General features: G+C 56.9%; 1 protein-coding gene across 5 annotated transcripts in view; it reads left to right on the top strand.

The window, feature by feature from the left end:
* The first annotated feature begins 531 nt into the window (after positions 1-531).
* Positions 532-14,661, top strand: part of PAK4 (p21 (RAC1) activated kinase 4) — a 45,174-nt gene continuing 31,044 nt past the window's right edge. The window contains exons 1-2 of one of the 5 annotated variants that reach the window (XM_043598962.1): positions 559-711; positions 14,089-14,218. The gene's annotated coding sequence lies outside the window, so the exon portion shown is untranslated. Of the gene's footprint in view, positions 712-2,605; positions 2,789-14,088; positions 14,219-14,661 lie in introns of those variants that run through there. The other 4 variants (XM_043598959.1, XR_006300097.1, XM_043598965.1 and 1 more) reach the window with 4 other exon arrangements.

Genomic DNA, 14,661 nt, shown 5'->3' with positions numbered 1-14,661 from the left:
GTGTCTCCCTCTCTCTCTGCCCCTCCCCTGTTCATGCTCTGTCTCTCTCTGTCTCAAAAATAAATAAACATTAAAAAAAAACACCTCATTGTCTATGTCCTGTAATCCTGAGGCAGCTAGGTCACCACTTTGAGCCTCAGTTTCTTTATCCGTAAATTGGGTATTAACAATAAAATAGGGATTTAGTGAGCGTTTAGCGGAACGATGCAAGTAAAGCATTTGGTCGGGTGTCTGGCACATAAGAAGTTCGTCCTAACTGTTTCTGGCCACTATTGCGCATTACCCCTTTCCACCCACCAACTCTTTTTAGTGTAAGGTGGGTCTGTTACAAGAGAATAGTCATTTCCCCTTTAAGAACTCGATCCGGCGGGGAGCCAGCTTCCCGGCACCCTTTCCAAATTTTCCAATCCCCGCTTGGCATTTTCATCCCGAAGGCCTCCGATTGGACAATATGCACCAATCAGAGGCTGGAGCGGGTTCTGCCAGCGGCCCAGCTCCGCCCCCGAGTGGGCCCTGCCCCCTGCCCGGTCAGCCCCGTTGCTATGGGGACTGGTGGGCGGTGAGGGGGGAAAGCCCCGGATGTTCGTTGGGGATTTAACATGGCGGCGGCAGTGGCCGCGGTGGCGGCGGCGCAAGAGAGTTGAGGGCCGTGTGAGGGTTCGGAATTCCGAGTCGAGCGGCTAGGCCGCGAGCGACTGCAGCGCCGATCCGGTAGGATAAACGGTCTGGCCAGGGGTTTGGGGTGGGCCGGGCGATGGCGGTGGGAGATCGTTTACACAAGTAGGGGGCGGGGCCGCTGGGGTCAAAGTTCACTCAGGAGGGAAGGGTCGCGTCCGAGGGGTCGGGGGTCAATATTGCTGGGGAGGGTGGGGTAGGGGAGGTCAGAGGTCAAACTAGCGAAGGGGGCGTGGCGAAGGAGAGCGCAAATTTCGAAATTTAGAATGGGGCGCGTTCGAGGGGGCTCGGGGCGAGTGTCAAAAATGGGGGTCAGAACTCATCACTTGAAGGCCGGGTGCGCCTACCAGGGTCACAGATCGCAGCTAAGGGGGTTGGTGGTTCGCAGGTTTAAGGCAGCAACCAGCGGAGCAGATGCATGAGATTTAGGTTGGGGGACCTCTTTTTAAGGGCTCAAATGGGGGGTGTGGCCAAAGGAGGGCAAAGGTCAGAATCTGACAGATGATGTACCTGAGGGTCAAAAGTTAAAAGCCTAGAGGGATGCATTGCTGGGGAGGACGGGAGGAATGTCCCAGAGAGAGGTCAGGGATGTCCTGGTGGAGTAAAAGCCCCCTCCCGCAAATAATGAAAATAATAGCAAACACTTACAAATCGCTATGTGCCAGTTCATTTAGATGCTTTACATATGTTTAATCCTCACTACAGCCTTACAGGGTTGGCACTATTATTAAGAGCCCAAGTGATTAGCCCCGGATCATCTAACGAATAAGTTGTGGGGTTGGGATTCAAACTCTGGAGTTCTGGGCGCAGAATGGTACGATGCTCTCAAACATAACCTTGTCTATCATTTGATGACGGCTCACGCTGTTCTCAGTGCTGTTTCATTCTACCACAATCTTGTGAAGTGGGTACCGGATAGACCCACTTTGCAGACGGGAAAACTGAGGCTCAGGTAGCTTCTGTTGAGTGACAGAGGCCGATTCCAAGCTGGGTCTGACTGATTCCAGAGCTCCTGCCCCCAGTCCTCATACTGCAGATTGTTGAAGGTCTGTTCCTGGAAGCAGGGGGCCGGGCAAAGCTGAGCCACTCCCTGGACTGGAATGGATTGTCTCTGGGCTTCTTGGAAGGGCGTGATCTGGGAAGAGAAGTTCCCTCGGACCTATGGGAGTGGGGTGTTTGTGGGTGGCCCAGAGTTCGATGAGTCTGATGGGCTTCTGCCTGGAGAGGGTGTCCTTGAGTGGGACCCTGTACAAAGCTGAGTATCCTCTGTACTGAAAGCCCCAAGCTCTCACCTTGGTCCTCAGTCGCCCCCACCTCATTTCCTCCCCATCCCTCCTCGAGGTCCAACCCCACTGGCCTGTTTGCTGTTCTTACTCTCTGTAGGCATATGCCCCCCTCCAGGGCTTTGACCTTCCTGTTCCCTCTGCCTGGAATCCTTTCCCCACCCTGCCCCCTCACTGCCAGTCACTCCGCCCAGTTCTCACAGTCCCTCACACTCTTTATCTCACTATCTTGTTTTCTCCCCAGCCCTTCGCTCTGTTCCTACTTGGGTTTTCAGGGCACTGTTTATTCCCTGCCTCCTCCCCAGCATGTGGGCCCCCCACGGCGGGAGTTTCCCCCATGTTGTTCCTTCCCTGAACACCCACCTGAAGCCCTGCCCGGCGGTAGAGGATGCTCGGCTGTTGGTGGTCGAATGATGGACACTGCCGGGCGCCGGGACCATAGCAGTGGAAGAGACACGGAATCCCTGGCCTGCAAGGGCTCTCGGCATCCCCTCGTGGGAGCAGACTGGAAGCAGACCCCCAGCCAGTGACACGTGGCTTCATCCGTACCCCTGGGGTGCCTGGCCTGGGAGGGGCGGTGGAGCAGGGAGGGGATGGGTACCTGCCCGGGGTCTGTGGAGCAGTACGGGGGACTGGTTCGGAGCGCGGGCGCTGGAGCAGGGATTCACACGCAGCTCCAGCGCTCACGGGCTGTGACTGTGGGCAAGTCGCTTAACTTTCTGGGCCTCCGTTTTTTTCGTCTGCAAAACGGAAATAGCGATAGTGGCCACCTCGTGGGATTGCCGTGAGGGTGCAAGGTGTAAAGCGCTTGACCCAGGACCTGGCACACGGTAGGTGCTGTGTTAGCGTTTGTCTTCCTTGGGAGGACCTCAGAGACCGTGGAGGGCCTCTTTCCATCCGCCTCCTGGCTTTCTCAGCCAGCCGCCCCGCCCCCTTCTGGGCAGGGTCACTGGGTGGGCACACTGCCAGGCAGCCCCATGAGGTCGGCCCAGCCTCGTGCCCTCGCGGTTCCAGCTTGCTCAGCATCCCGGGCTTGGCACAGAAAAGGAGGGACGGGGCTTTGGCACTGGGGACCCAAGTTCGGGTCCCTGCCCTGTCACCGGCCGAGGGACCTTAGGCAAGTCATTTCTAACTTGCCAGTCTTATTCCTGACGATACATTTTAGACTAGGGAAGAAAGTGAAGCATTCAGTATAACAGAGCACTCCCCCCTCCAGCTTGGGCCTGTGACGAGCTCAGAGCTGGCAGTGTTGAGTTCAATGCCCCGCCCCCTCCCCAGCCACCCTGCCGGCGCTGCCCAGCACTGGAATTGGTGTTCAGCGCTCCTCTGCGGGTCTTCCTACTGTTACTGCCTTTGAGAGTGTTGCCGAATGACAGAGCAACAGCCCTCAACCCTGGCTGCACACTGCAGTCACCTGGAGAGCTTTCAAAAATGCCGTTGCCCAGGCCAGCCGTAGAGATTCCGACTTGGATCCGCTTGGGTCTGGGGTGGGGCTGGGGTCAGTACGTGGCTCTGGTGGCCAGCCAGGGCTGACCGCCGCTGTTTTCCGGTTTCACGGATCATGTAAGTGGTATCCCGGTAAGCAGCCTGCGTTTCCTGCTCAACGTGAGAGTCCGCCTGTTGCTCCGCGAGGATGCGTGTCGCGCTAGGATTCACGGTCTCGGCCGTGAGTGTTTCTTTTTGTGATTATGCCACACAGGAGTTACCTGTTCACCTCTTGGTGGACATTTGGGTGGTTTCCCATTGGGACAGTGACGGTGCTGGGTGGAACATTCTAGAACGTGTTTCCTTGGATACCGTGGCCAGAGTCTCTCGCGGGCATGGGACTCGCAGTGGAACTGCTGGACCTTCCAAATTGCTGTCCTAAGCACTTGTACCAGTCTGCTTTCCAACCAGGCTTGAGGGCTCCCTTCACGCCACGTCCTGCTTTGGGCGAGTTCATGGCCCCTGCTGAAATGGCTTTACTCAGCCATGAGATGGTGGCTTTATGCCCACCCCCCGCCCCCGGGCTGGCTGGGAGCAGTTGAGGAGGTGGTTCACGCGATGGGCTTAGCTGGGGCATGACACCCACGGAGCCCCCACACCCAGGCTTTTGCCCCGTAGGGCATCCGGGGCAGTGACCACAGCTTTGACGCAGCTCTCCTGGGGACGCATCTCTCAGGGCTGACAGTGGGGAAGGAAACCGTACTGACTTGAACCTCCTCAGGAACGGGGCAGGGAGGACGCAGGTGAAGTGTGGAAAGCGACAGGCAGAGCCTGTCACACTCTTTGTGTGTCTGACCACGGGTCCCACTGGCAACCAACACGGCCCTGGCCCTGCCTGCATGGATTTTGGCATACCAGGGACACGGGCCCCATCCCCAGACAATGACGGCCCAGAGCGTCAGGGCTGGGATGGGGAAGCAGAAGCAGAAGCGTCAAGGTTAGGATCCGGGAAGCACCTGGCCCAGCCTGGGGAGTCAGTGAGGGCTTTCTAGAGAAGGAGACATCGGACCGATGAGAAAGAGTGAGCCAGGCCTAGAAAGGAGGTGGAAAGAATAGAGCGGGTAGTGGGTATGGGAAGTGCAAAGGCCCTGAGATGGTCAGGTACCAGCACGGAGGCCAGTGTGACCAAGCAGGCACTGAGCTCAGGGAGGCGGGGAAGATGTGGCAGATACACGGGGGGCCGACAGGCTGAGGCGAGGAGTGTGGGTTTTGTTCTGTGTCTAATGAGGATCGTTGGAAGGTTTCAAGCAACATTTGGTGTCTTTCTTTAAAAAAAAAAAACAAAACTTTTTTTAAAGTTTATTTATCTTGAAAGAGAGAGTGAGAGAGCACAAGGTGGGGAGGGGCAGAGAGAGAGGGAGAGAGAATTCCAAGCAGGCTCTGCACTGTGACAGAAGAGCCCAACTCGGGGCTCAAACTCATGAACCCTGAGATCGTGACCTGAGCCGAGATCAAGAGTATACTTAACAGACTAAGCCACCCGGGCGCCCCCATCCCGTTTCTCTTTTATAAGGGTTGCTCCTTTTGCCATGTGGGGCCCAGATCATGGGGGGCGGTGGCAGGGAGACCGCAGGGAGGCTGCTGTAATAGTCCCAGCAGATGAGGGCGGAGAGGATGAGGGCGACAGTGATGGAGGAGGGATCTGTGTGCTGTCGAAATTGTGGGTACTTTCCACATATTAACCCATTGGATCTCCACAGACAGCCTACGAGGTAGGTACTGTTATTGTCCCCACTTTAGAGATGAGAAAACTGAGACCCAGAGAGGTAGGTGACAAGTCTACGATTACACAGCAGGCAAGCGGCAGAGGTAGGACGGGAACTCCAGGCCTTCAGACTCTGGAGTCACTGCCTGCTGTGGCTGTCCTCAGTGATTTGGAAGTGGTTTTGATGAGACAAGGTCTCTTCCTGTCCAGTTGGGCCTGACCCAGGCTCCTCTTTATTAGATGGAAGCTCCTTGGAGGTCTGTTCAACCTGGGCTGTTTCTGGGCCCCGGGTCCCTACCCCTCTCGGGGCCCCCCACAACCCCTTCGCTCTCTTATCCACGGCCTCGCCCCTCCTTGTCCTGCTGGCTCACAGTAGACCAGACTTCCTGGCCAGACGCCGGTCGGGGTGTCCCCAGCAGCTGTTTATCCCATCACCCGAGCCAGGTGGCCACAGATGCTGCCAGCAGGAAGCGGTCTCCTTCCAAGTCACGGCCAGGGAAATGGGACCCTTCCCGCCCCAACCACCCTTCCGGGGCTGGGGCTTGTTGTCCGCCGGCCGCCTTGGCCCACAGGAAGGTGTGGGGGGAGCAGAGGGGGGCAGAGGGGAGCTCTGCCAGGTCCCAGGGGAGCTGGCTGTGGCGGATGAGACAGAAGCCACCCCTCACCGCAGCCTGTCTCCTGGGGCCCTCTGGTCCTGCCCTGCCTTTCCCCAGGTGCTGCTGCCGTCCTCAGGGGCAGTGACCACTTCCGTGCCGGGGGCCACGCCGTCCACAGCATCCCGGCTCCCCCTAGCTGGGGCCCCTGGGAAAGAGCCGGAGCCTCCCGACCTCACGTTCCTCACCTGTGAAATGGGCCGTTGGGAGGGTTGTAGATCATGCTGGAAAGCGCTTAGCACGTTGCCCGGCCCACGGTGAGCTTGCGGTAACAGTTTAATAATTCAACAATTTTAACAGTCTCCGTTTCCGTGCGCCCCCTCCTCCTGGGCTGCGGCGTCCTCCTCGCGGGCTCCCAGCCTCCGGGGCGGCCAGGCCAGGCGCTGGCTGTGCTTTTTGAGCATCCTCGCGGTGGCTCTGCCCAGGGGCCCGGAGGGGGAAGGCTTAGTAACCTCATTTCTCTCTGCCAGCGTCCTCTTCGTTTTAAAGAGGCACGTTTTTGCTCCGTGTGCGCGTTGTCCCCTACATAAGAGTTGCAAACCTCCGCACGGCACAGCAGGCTACAGGGTGACGAGGAAGCCCCTCTCCGGGCCTGGCTGTCCGTCCCCTTCCCAGAGACAGCCGTTGTTCCCGGCGTCTTTTCTTTCTTGCGACGTCTGTTCCTGCACGCGATCTGCCCCCTTTTGTTTCTCCCCAGGTGGAGCCGACTTCCCATGTTGGTATTCTGTCCCCACCCTTGCAGTTTCCCCCCTTCCGTTCTGTGGAGCGCTCTCTGTCCCCAGGGGACATCGAGTGATGTCCCCTGATGCGCCTGTGTTCGCGTCAGTGGCCGTTCCCGCCCTTCCAGCCTTTCCCTCTTCTGGACAGGGCTTCACGCCTGTGAGCGCGGCTCTGGGTGCGGCTCTGGAGACGGGCTCGGGGGTCTGAGGTGCGCACCCTGGTAGCTCTGCCCGTAGGGCTCTGGCCTGCCCGTTTACACCCCAGCCCCGGGGTCTGGTGCCTCTGAGGTTGAGGTTTCCCTCCGCACTGGCCGTGTTGTTGGGTGTTACCTGATACTTTGATCTTTGCCCGTCCTTACCTGTAAGGTCCTGATTTTCACGTGAATGAAATGGAGCATTTCTGTGTTTGTTGAAAGCCATCCAGGCTTCCTTTCCCGGGAGCTGTTTGTGGGATTTTTACTTTCCCTGAGAAGGGGAACCTGAGGCACAGGCTGGCAACCCCTGCGCAAATAAGTGGCAGATCCGGGACTCGAACCCCAGGCCCTCCTGGCTCCAGTCTGGAGTTCTTAACTTGAGTGACACGGTGGAGGCTGAGGGCGTGGACTCTGGCGCCAGCTTTGCCCCTATTAGCTGAGTGGTCACTTAACCGCTCTGTGCCGTGGCGTCCTTATCCGTAAAACGGAGACGACGATGGTACCTCGCCGAAGGGTTGTTGTGACGATATAAACGCGTAATCTTCAGGCAGAGTGCATCGAAGGCGCTCAGAGACTTAGCTGCTAGTGATAACATGCATAGTCTCACCCGATACCAGGACTGCTCACGGGCCTCCCTCTGCGTGCTCCTGCGAACTGACTTATTGGCCCCCGCCAGCACCCTCCAGATCGGGGCGTTCCTGAGAGCCTGGGAGACTTGCCTGGGGCCACTGCCGAGTCTGCCTCCTGACCACCTTGGCACACGACCTGTGCCACCCCCGGAACTAAGCCTGAGGGCTTAGAAGGCTCTCTCGCGCGCCCCCCCCCCCCCCCCCCCCCCCCGCTTTGTGTCTTCCTGGGGTTCCAGGCCCTCCCTGCTTCCACCCCCAGGTGCCTGGGGCCTGGCTCTGGAAACTCCTGATAAAGTGGCATTGTGCTGAGGTTTCGGCCCGGCTCACTTCCCCAGTCTGGTTTCAGCCGCTCCCACACCACGGGAAGGGAAGCCGCCTGGCTATCCTGGGCCTCCTCCCGCCCTCCTCCTGCCCCTTCCTCCCCTCCCCTCCCTTCCCCTCAGCAGTCAGTGCTGGGAATGGGGAGAAAGTAGGACATGGCCGGAGGGCAGGGCTCTTCAGCACCTGCCCCTCAGGTGAGGACCCCCAGGCCGGTCTGCCTCCTCTCTCCCTAGGGACCCCTCCTCTGCTGCCCGCGGGCGCCCCCAGATCTTCCACAGCAGCCTGACCCCAGATGATTTGACTCCGAGATGCCGCGTGTGTGTCTATGTATGTTTATGTATGTTTATGATTCTACTACTTTTATACGTGTACCAATCGTGAAGCGTAATATGCCTCCGGAAATGCGCGTAAGCGCACGCCTCAATTTCACATAATTATAGGAAGAACCGACACCTCACCACACCCGGGGGGAGACAGGACACCTCACCCTGGAAGCCTCCACCCCCACTCTCTCGATCACGACCCCAGGAGTGATCACCCCCCTGACCTTGGGGGTCCCTGCGTCCCTGCTTTTCTGGAGAGTTCTTACCAGGCATGCATCCCCCACCTTTGCCTGCTTTTGAACTTCACATACATGGAGTCCTCCGGCGCGTCCTCGTTTGTGCCCACCGTCTTTGGTCCGCAATCTGGGAGGTCCAGCCGAGCGCTCGAGTGTGGCAGGCCCCTCGTCTGCTGTCACTGCTATGTAGTATTCTGTCGTGGAAATAAACCAGAACAGATCTCTCTGTCTCCTGCTGTGCAGGGTATAAGTGTCCTTGAATTCGTCTGTTGGGGCACGTGTGCATGCTTTTTCCAGGGAATCTACCCAGGGTGCCTTGCTTGGGTCAGAGGTAGGGTATGGTACCAGTGTGCACTACGCATCCTCACCAACGTTTGGTCAAACTTTCTTTTTTAATTTTTTTAAGTTTATTTGAGAGAGAGAGAGGTGAGGATGGGCAGGGAGAGAGAGAGAGAGGAGAGAGAGAGAGAGAGAGAGAGAGAGAGAGAGAGAGAGAGGGAGGATCCCAGCTAGGCTCTGCATCAACATCACAAAGCCCCATGCGGGGCTCGAACCCACAACCGAGAGATCATGACTTGAGCCGACACCAAGAGGCGGACAGGACACTTAACCAGCACCCCTGGCCGGTCAAAGTTTTTAATTGAGCTTGGAACATTTTATATTCTGTTCTGCAGAAGTAACATGTGCTTGTTTATCATTGATTGGAGTCCTCTCGTTATTCTGTCCTTCCCATGTTCCTGTCCCTGCCAGCTCTTACCCGTCTTTCCAGTAGGAGTCAAGTGCTTATTCCTGAGTAGGCGCTGTGCTGGGGCCACGGGAACCAGAGGTGACCACAGTAGGTGGCCCTTAGTGTACCCTGTCTTAGTGCACAGACCTTGGTCAAAGGTCGACACACAGACAGGTGAAGGAAGCCAGACTCCCAAGCCCCCGTCGCCCCCCAGTGACCCTGTCTCATCAACGGGCACCCCATCCATCCTGTAGATCCGGCCAGGAGTCTGGTATCATCCTGACTCCTCTTGTCCTCTTCCTTCGCATCCACCATGGTAGGAAAGCCACTCGCTGTACCTTCAGAGCAGAACCTTTCACTCTCCCTGTGTCAGCGCCTACTTAATCCACTCTCTTCCCCCACCTCCTCACTCCCCGCACCCCCGCTGCCCCCACAGTCCATCCTCCCACGAGGACAGAGGGAGCTGGGGTCACATCGTGTCTCTGCCTGCTGGGGACCCTCCTGTGGCTTCATCTCTTTGGGGCAGGGGTGGGGGGGTGGGGCACGAGATCCTGGCCCAGCTTCCTTGCCAGCTTCCCCTTCTCTCCCGCCATGCTGTTCCTGGAACATTCTAGGCTGGGTCCTGCCTCAGGGCTTTTGGTTCATGCTGCTTCCTCTGCGACCTGTCACCGGCTCTTCCCGCCTTCCCCTGCTTGATTTTCTTTGCAGCACTCACCCTACATTACATTACATTAGGATTTGTGGGTCGCTTGGCTTATTGTCCTCCCTGCCCCTCATAACTTGGCTTCATGGGCTGGGGGGGGTAAGCGTGGGAGACCCTTACCGTGTCCCTTGCTAGAACCTCAGCTTGATGTGTATGTGTCGTGATTGCTCAGTCAACGCTGGTGGACTAAACGTGAAAGCAGGAATGAATGAGCTGTGCTAAGCTGTGAGTGCTGTTGTCACCTGAGTGCAGTGACCAACGACGGGAGATCTGCCCCAGGTAAGGAGGGAACACCACTTGAAGGGTGGATAGAGGTTGGCTGGGGATGGGCACTTGAGGCTGGGAGAGCGCAGGGGCCTTCGGGGAATTGAAGGGTAGCAGTGTCAGTTCTGTGGTCAGTCTGGATTTTGAATGCAGACGGCCACGCGGGCCTCTCCACGTCCCGGTTCTTCTCTAGAATCGAGGCCACTCTGGGTGTTCTAGGGCATCTATGAAGTTCTGCTCCTAACATACTTAGCTGAATGCCTGGCGTATAAATATGAACGTGATTGTTTTCGTTTCCCTTCCACAAATACTCTGGCCCTTTGTGGCCTCCAGGGACACAGCGGTTGGTGGATAAACAGATCCCGTTGCTACCCACTTGGCGTCTGCCTCTTGGACTTTCAGCCTTCTGGGGCATCCCTGCTCAGAGGCAGGGGAGGGCCTGAAATGACCTCGGGTCTGGGGAGTGCTTATTCCCTAGACTGATTAATAGGGAAAACTAATGGAAGGTTTGCACGTACCAGGCCCGGCGCCCCACGTAGCACTCCTGTACGTCTGCTCAGTGCATCCCGGGATCCCAGAAGGTGGCCATGACTATTTGACCCCTTTCATAGAGGGTAAGGGTGGTACCAGCGGGGAGTGCCAGCCTGTCCTGAAAGCTGGTGCTAAGCAGGTCTGGTGGTATCTCCTCAGCCTGCCGATTTGCCTTTCCCTGGTGGCCGGTCAGGTGGAGCAGCCTTTCACCTGTTCCTGGGACATCTGGAAGCTCCTCTCTTGTGAAGAGCCTGTTCAAGTCACTTGCCCATTTTCCATCAGGCTGTCTGCATTTTTATTTGTCAGTTCTTTGAGTTAAATCCTAGGTTCTGGATGGGAGCCTTTGTTTCTGAGATGCTATACGTATCTTCTCCTGGCCTGCTGCCTGTCTTTTCGCCTTCTTTATTGTATCTTTTGATGAACAGAAGCTCTTAATTTTAATGTGGTCAAATGTATCACTCATTTCCTTTACAGTTTTATAGTCCTGCTTCTCACCTTTAGTCTTTCTTTGTCCTGGGTGTGTGTGTGTGTGTGTGTGTGGTGTGAGGTAGGCATCCAGGTTCATATTCTTCATCTGGATCCCCAATCCTCCAAATACCATTTATTAAAAACAGGCTCACTTTTCTCCACAGTCAGGCTTCTCATAAATCACGTGTCTGTATAACTGGGTCTTTCTCTGAGTGCTCTGTCCTTTTCTCGCTCTTTTGGCCTATTCCTGCATCACTACCATGCTGCCCTAATTTCTGTAGTTGATAAGAAGTTTTGATCATGGGGAGAGCAAACACTCTTACTTGTTCTTCAAGAGTGTCTGGGCCATTCCTGGCTTCTTGAGTTCTATTTAAATATTAGACAAGCATCTTGTCACACACACAGACACAACATTGTGTCTCCCCAGTCCATGAACATGGTATATTTCCCCATTTATTTGTCTTCTCTGACGTCTCTCAGGAACGTGCCCTGCTTTTCCAGCACTTGGACTTTTCCAGTCCTTGCCCACCTCTTGTTGGATCTATTCCGAGGTACTTCATGATGTGGCCGGGGGAGTCCGTGCCTTCCTCTCCCACAAGGTGCCTTGCACCCTAGGTTTGGCCTTTGCCAGGTGAGGCTCACATTAGGGGCAGAAGTCCCCCTCCCCAGACCCTGCTTCCTCCCTGGCATCACTCCTGGGCCCTGGGAGAAGGCGGGCAGGGTGCCCGGAGAGGAGGTTGTAATTTTCCTGAATGATTTCAAGGGCTAATTAAAGGTTTTCCTTGACTAATCAGCTTACAGTTTAATTATCGGGGAACAGGCTCAGGGATGCGGGAAGCAGCTCTGGAGGAGTCTCCTCACAGCGTGGCAGGAAGGAACCAGGGCCCAGCTCTACCCCTCTGGGGTGGCAGGACCTGGGGATACCCTGGCACCCTCCAGTGGACCAGCTGGTGTTTCCCATCCCCGTGAAAGAAGAGAGGTGGAGGGCAGCTGGTGTGGCTGAGGTCAGCGCGGGTTCCTTCTCCGCCTGACATCCTTCCATGTCTCCCACTGCCTGGGGGCGAGGACCCAAACCTGGAGCCCCCTCTGGTGGACCAGGCCCTGCCCCGATCTGCTTGCCTGCTGCACTTAGCCTTGCCCACCTTTGTTAAGTGCCCTCATCTCAAGTATTCCTCGCTGAGTCTTGAACTAGAGGTCACCCCCTCTGGGAGGCCTTCTCAGGTCGCCCCTCCCCCTGCCCCGCCCACCAGAGCAGGTGATAAGCTCTGCTAGCTCCCTGCTGGCTGTCAGGGTCACTCACTCCACCCCTGCTAAGTGCTGGGCCTGGCGCCTGGTCCAGCATGTGAGCTGCAGAGAACCCAAAAGGAGAAGGGGTTCAGGACGGGCCTTCCGATGAAGCCTGGGAGGGCTGGAGGACTGAGGGCTAGCTGATGCCTTCCCAGGGGAGGCTTCTGGCTGGGCCAGGCGGAGGTGGGCTCCTGGGAGTTTGTGCAGGGGGAGGGGACCCGGAGATGGCCGTGCCAGGCCCGCCTGCATTCCTCTGCAGGCCCCAGATTCCTGGTGGTCCGAGGTGGGGGAGGATGAGCAGGCAGAGGGGCCTCCCAGGCCATGCCCCTGCCCCTCCCCGGCCCTCCTTTCTACTTCCCTCCCCCTCTGTCATCAGTCTGTCTCACTTTACAAATCCCACCTCTCCCCTCCCACCCCCCCAGGCCTCAGGCCTGGAGCTGTGTGTCCTGCCCAGCCCCTGACATCCCACTTACCCCCCCCCCCCCCAGCTGCACCTTAAATCATCTGGGGTTATCGAGCCCAGATCGTTTGTTTGAATCCCAATCTCTGGCTGTGGGGCCCGAGCATTGATTAGTTTTTGTTTTGTTTTGTTTTGTTTTGTTTTGTTTTGTTTTGTTTTAAGTTCCCTGGGTGATTAGCTAAGATGAGAGCCACCGACCTACAGAAATGATAGCAAACGTGTTCACTTCTGCAACGTTGGGTGCACTTTCCAGTCTTCTGACATGGCATGATTGAGCCACGTTACCCCCACAGGCGCACTGTCGGAAGATAGGACTGTTGTTCCCACGTTACAGATGAGGCCGCTGGGCCCAGGGAGGGCTTCCGTGCTGGCGGTACAGCCTCTGCCGCTGTCCCGTCTTCCCATCCCTGGGTCCTCCAGGCTCCTGGAGGTGGCCTTCTCTGTCTCCCTGCCCTCCTCCTCTCTTTCTCCCCATGTCTCTCTGCCTTTCGCCTCTCTCCCCCTTTCCCCGGCCTCGATTTCTCACTCCCTCCTCCGCGAGTCGAAGCTTGTCCGGCTTCCCGTTTAGCCAGGATCCTGCTGAAGCCACAGAGGGAGATGGTGTCCACCAGCCCAGGACAGGGATGGGAAGGATGCTGGCGTCACCCTCGCAGCCCCCATCACCTCTCCTGGCACCTGGAGTGGGGGTGGGGGCAAGCGTCCCACTGATATTTGGGGGTACTGGGGCCGGCTTTGCTGCCTCGCGGGAGGACTGTCCGGGCAGGCGGCAGACCCTGACGTGACCGATCCTGTGACCCATGATCCCTCCGCGGGCCCAAAAGTCTGGTGGTGCCCTCTGTGGCCGGTTACCATTTCAAGCTCCTGCGGGGCAACCCAGGGTTTGGTTTCAGCCAAAGCTTATGCTCAGATGTGGAGGTTGCATCGCGGGGGCCTTTACTATTTGAGGAGAACGAGGGGAAATGGGTCCAGTGCTCGCCAGGGCTCACTGGCCTCGTCTCCCACGCCCACTCAGGGCAAGGGCTCCCCACTGGGCCTCTCCGGTTCTGGCAGAGCTTCCCCTGGGGCCCCGGCCGGGCCCCGGGGCCCCGGATGCCGCAGCGGCGTCGGTTCCCACATCTGGAGCAGGAGATGGGTTCCCGCTGCCTCCTGGGAGTAGCTGGGAGGAGTGAGCGAGTCAGTGGCGTGTGTGACGCTCAGCACAGCGCTGCCATCCGTATGTCGTCATGGTCGCTTTGGCCGCGATCGCTGTTACAGTTCTTAGAGGCAGGACACGTGTTTGGATTTAGTAATAAAAGATGCACTGGGCGAGCAAGCCGCAATTCTTTGCTGTTATCAGTAGGTCACACTTCCTTTTGCAAAACGTGTAAAACCTTTGTGTAGAAGTGTTCATTCATGCTCAGAGGGGTGGTCTCATGCCTTCCCCAGGTCCCCGTCGCTGTCCCTGTCACCGGCATCCACAGTTACCAATGATGTCACCGGGCGTTTTCATCTCGTAACGCAGTCCCCACCTCCGTGATTGTTTCAAAGCAATTCCCAAACGTCATACACTTTAGCCGTAAGTTTTCCCAATTTTCCTCCTGAAGGAGATTAAAGAGTCTAAAAGAACAAACCCACAATACTGTTGTCACAGGAAAACAAGAGCTGGTAGTTCGTGAACATCCTCACATTTCTCCAATTGTCTTATCATCCTTTTTTTCAATTTGTTCGTTTGATTTGGAATCCAGACAAGGTCTGTGCTTTGCATTTGGTTGACAGGCCCCTTAAGGCTTCTGTCGTCTGTGGGACCTCTCGTGTCAGCGCTTTTGTGTGCTTGCTGTTTGCATTGTGTATCTATCAAAGACCCTAGTGCTTTGTCCCCTCGAGTTTTCCACAGTCTGGACCCAGCCGATGAATCCTTGTGTCTCTTAACGTGTTCCTCTGTCCCTTGTGCCTCCTGTAAATTGGGACTTAGGTCTAGAGGCTTGATTATATTCAGGTTCTGTTTCTTTCCCAGGTGGT

The sequence above is a fragment of the Prionailurus bengalensis genome, chromosome E2 (genome assembly GCF_016509475.1).
Source record: "Prionailurus bengalensis isolate Pbe53 chromosome E2, Fcat_Pben_1.1_paternal_pri, whole genome shotgun sequence".
NCBI lineage: Eukaryota > Metazoa > Chordata > Mammalia > Carnivora > Felidae > Prionailurus > Prionailurus bengalensis.
The sequence above is the reverse complement of the archived record's forward strand: the minus strand, read 5'-3'. Positions and strand labels throughout refer to the sequence as shown.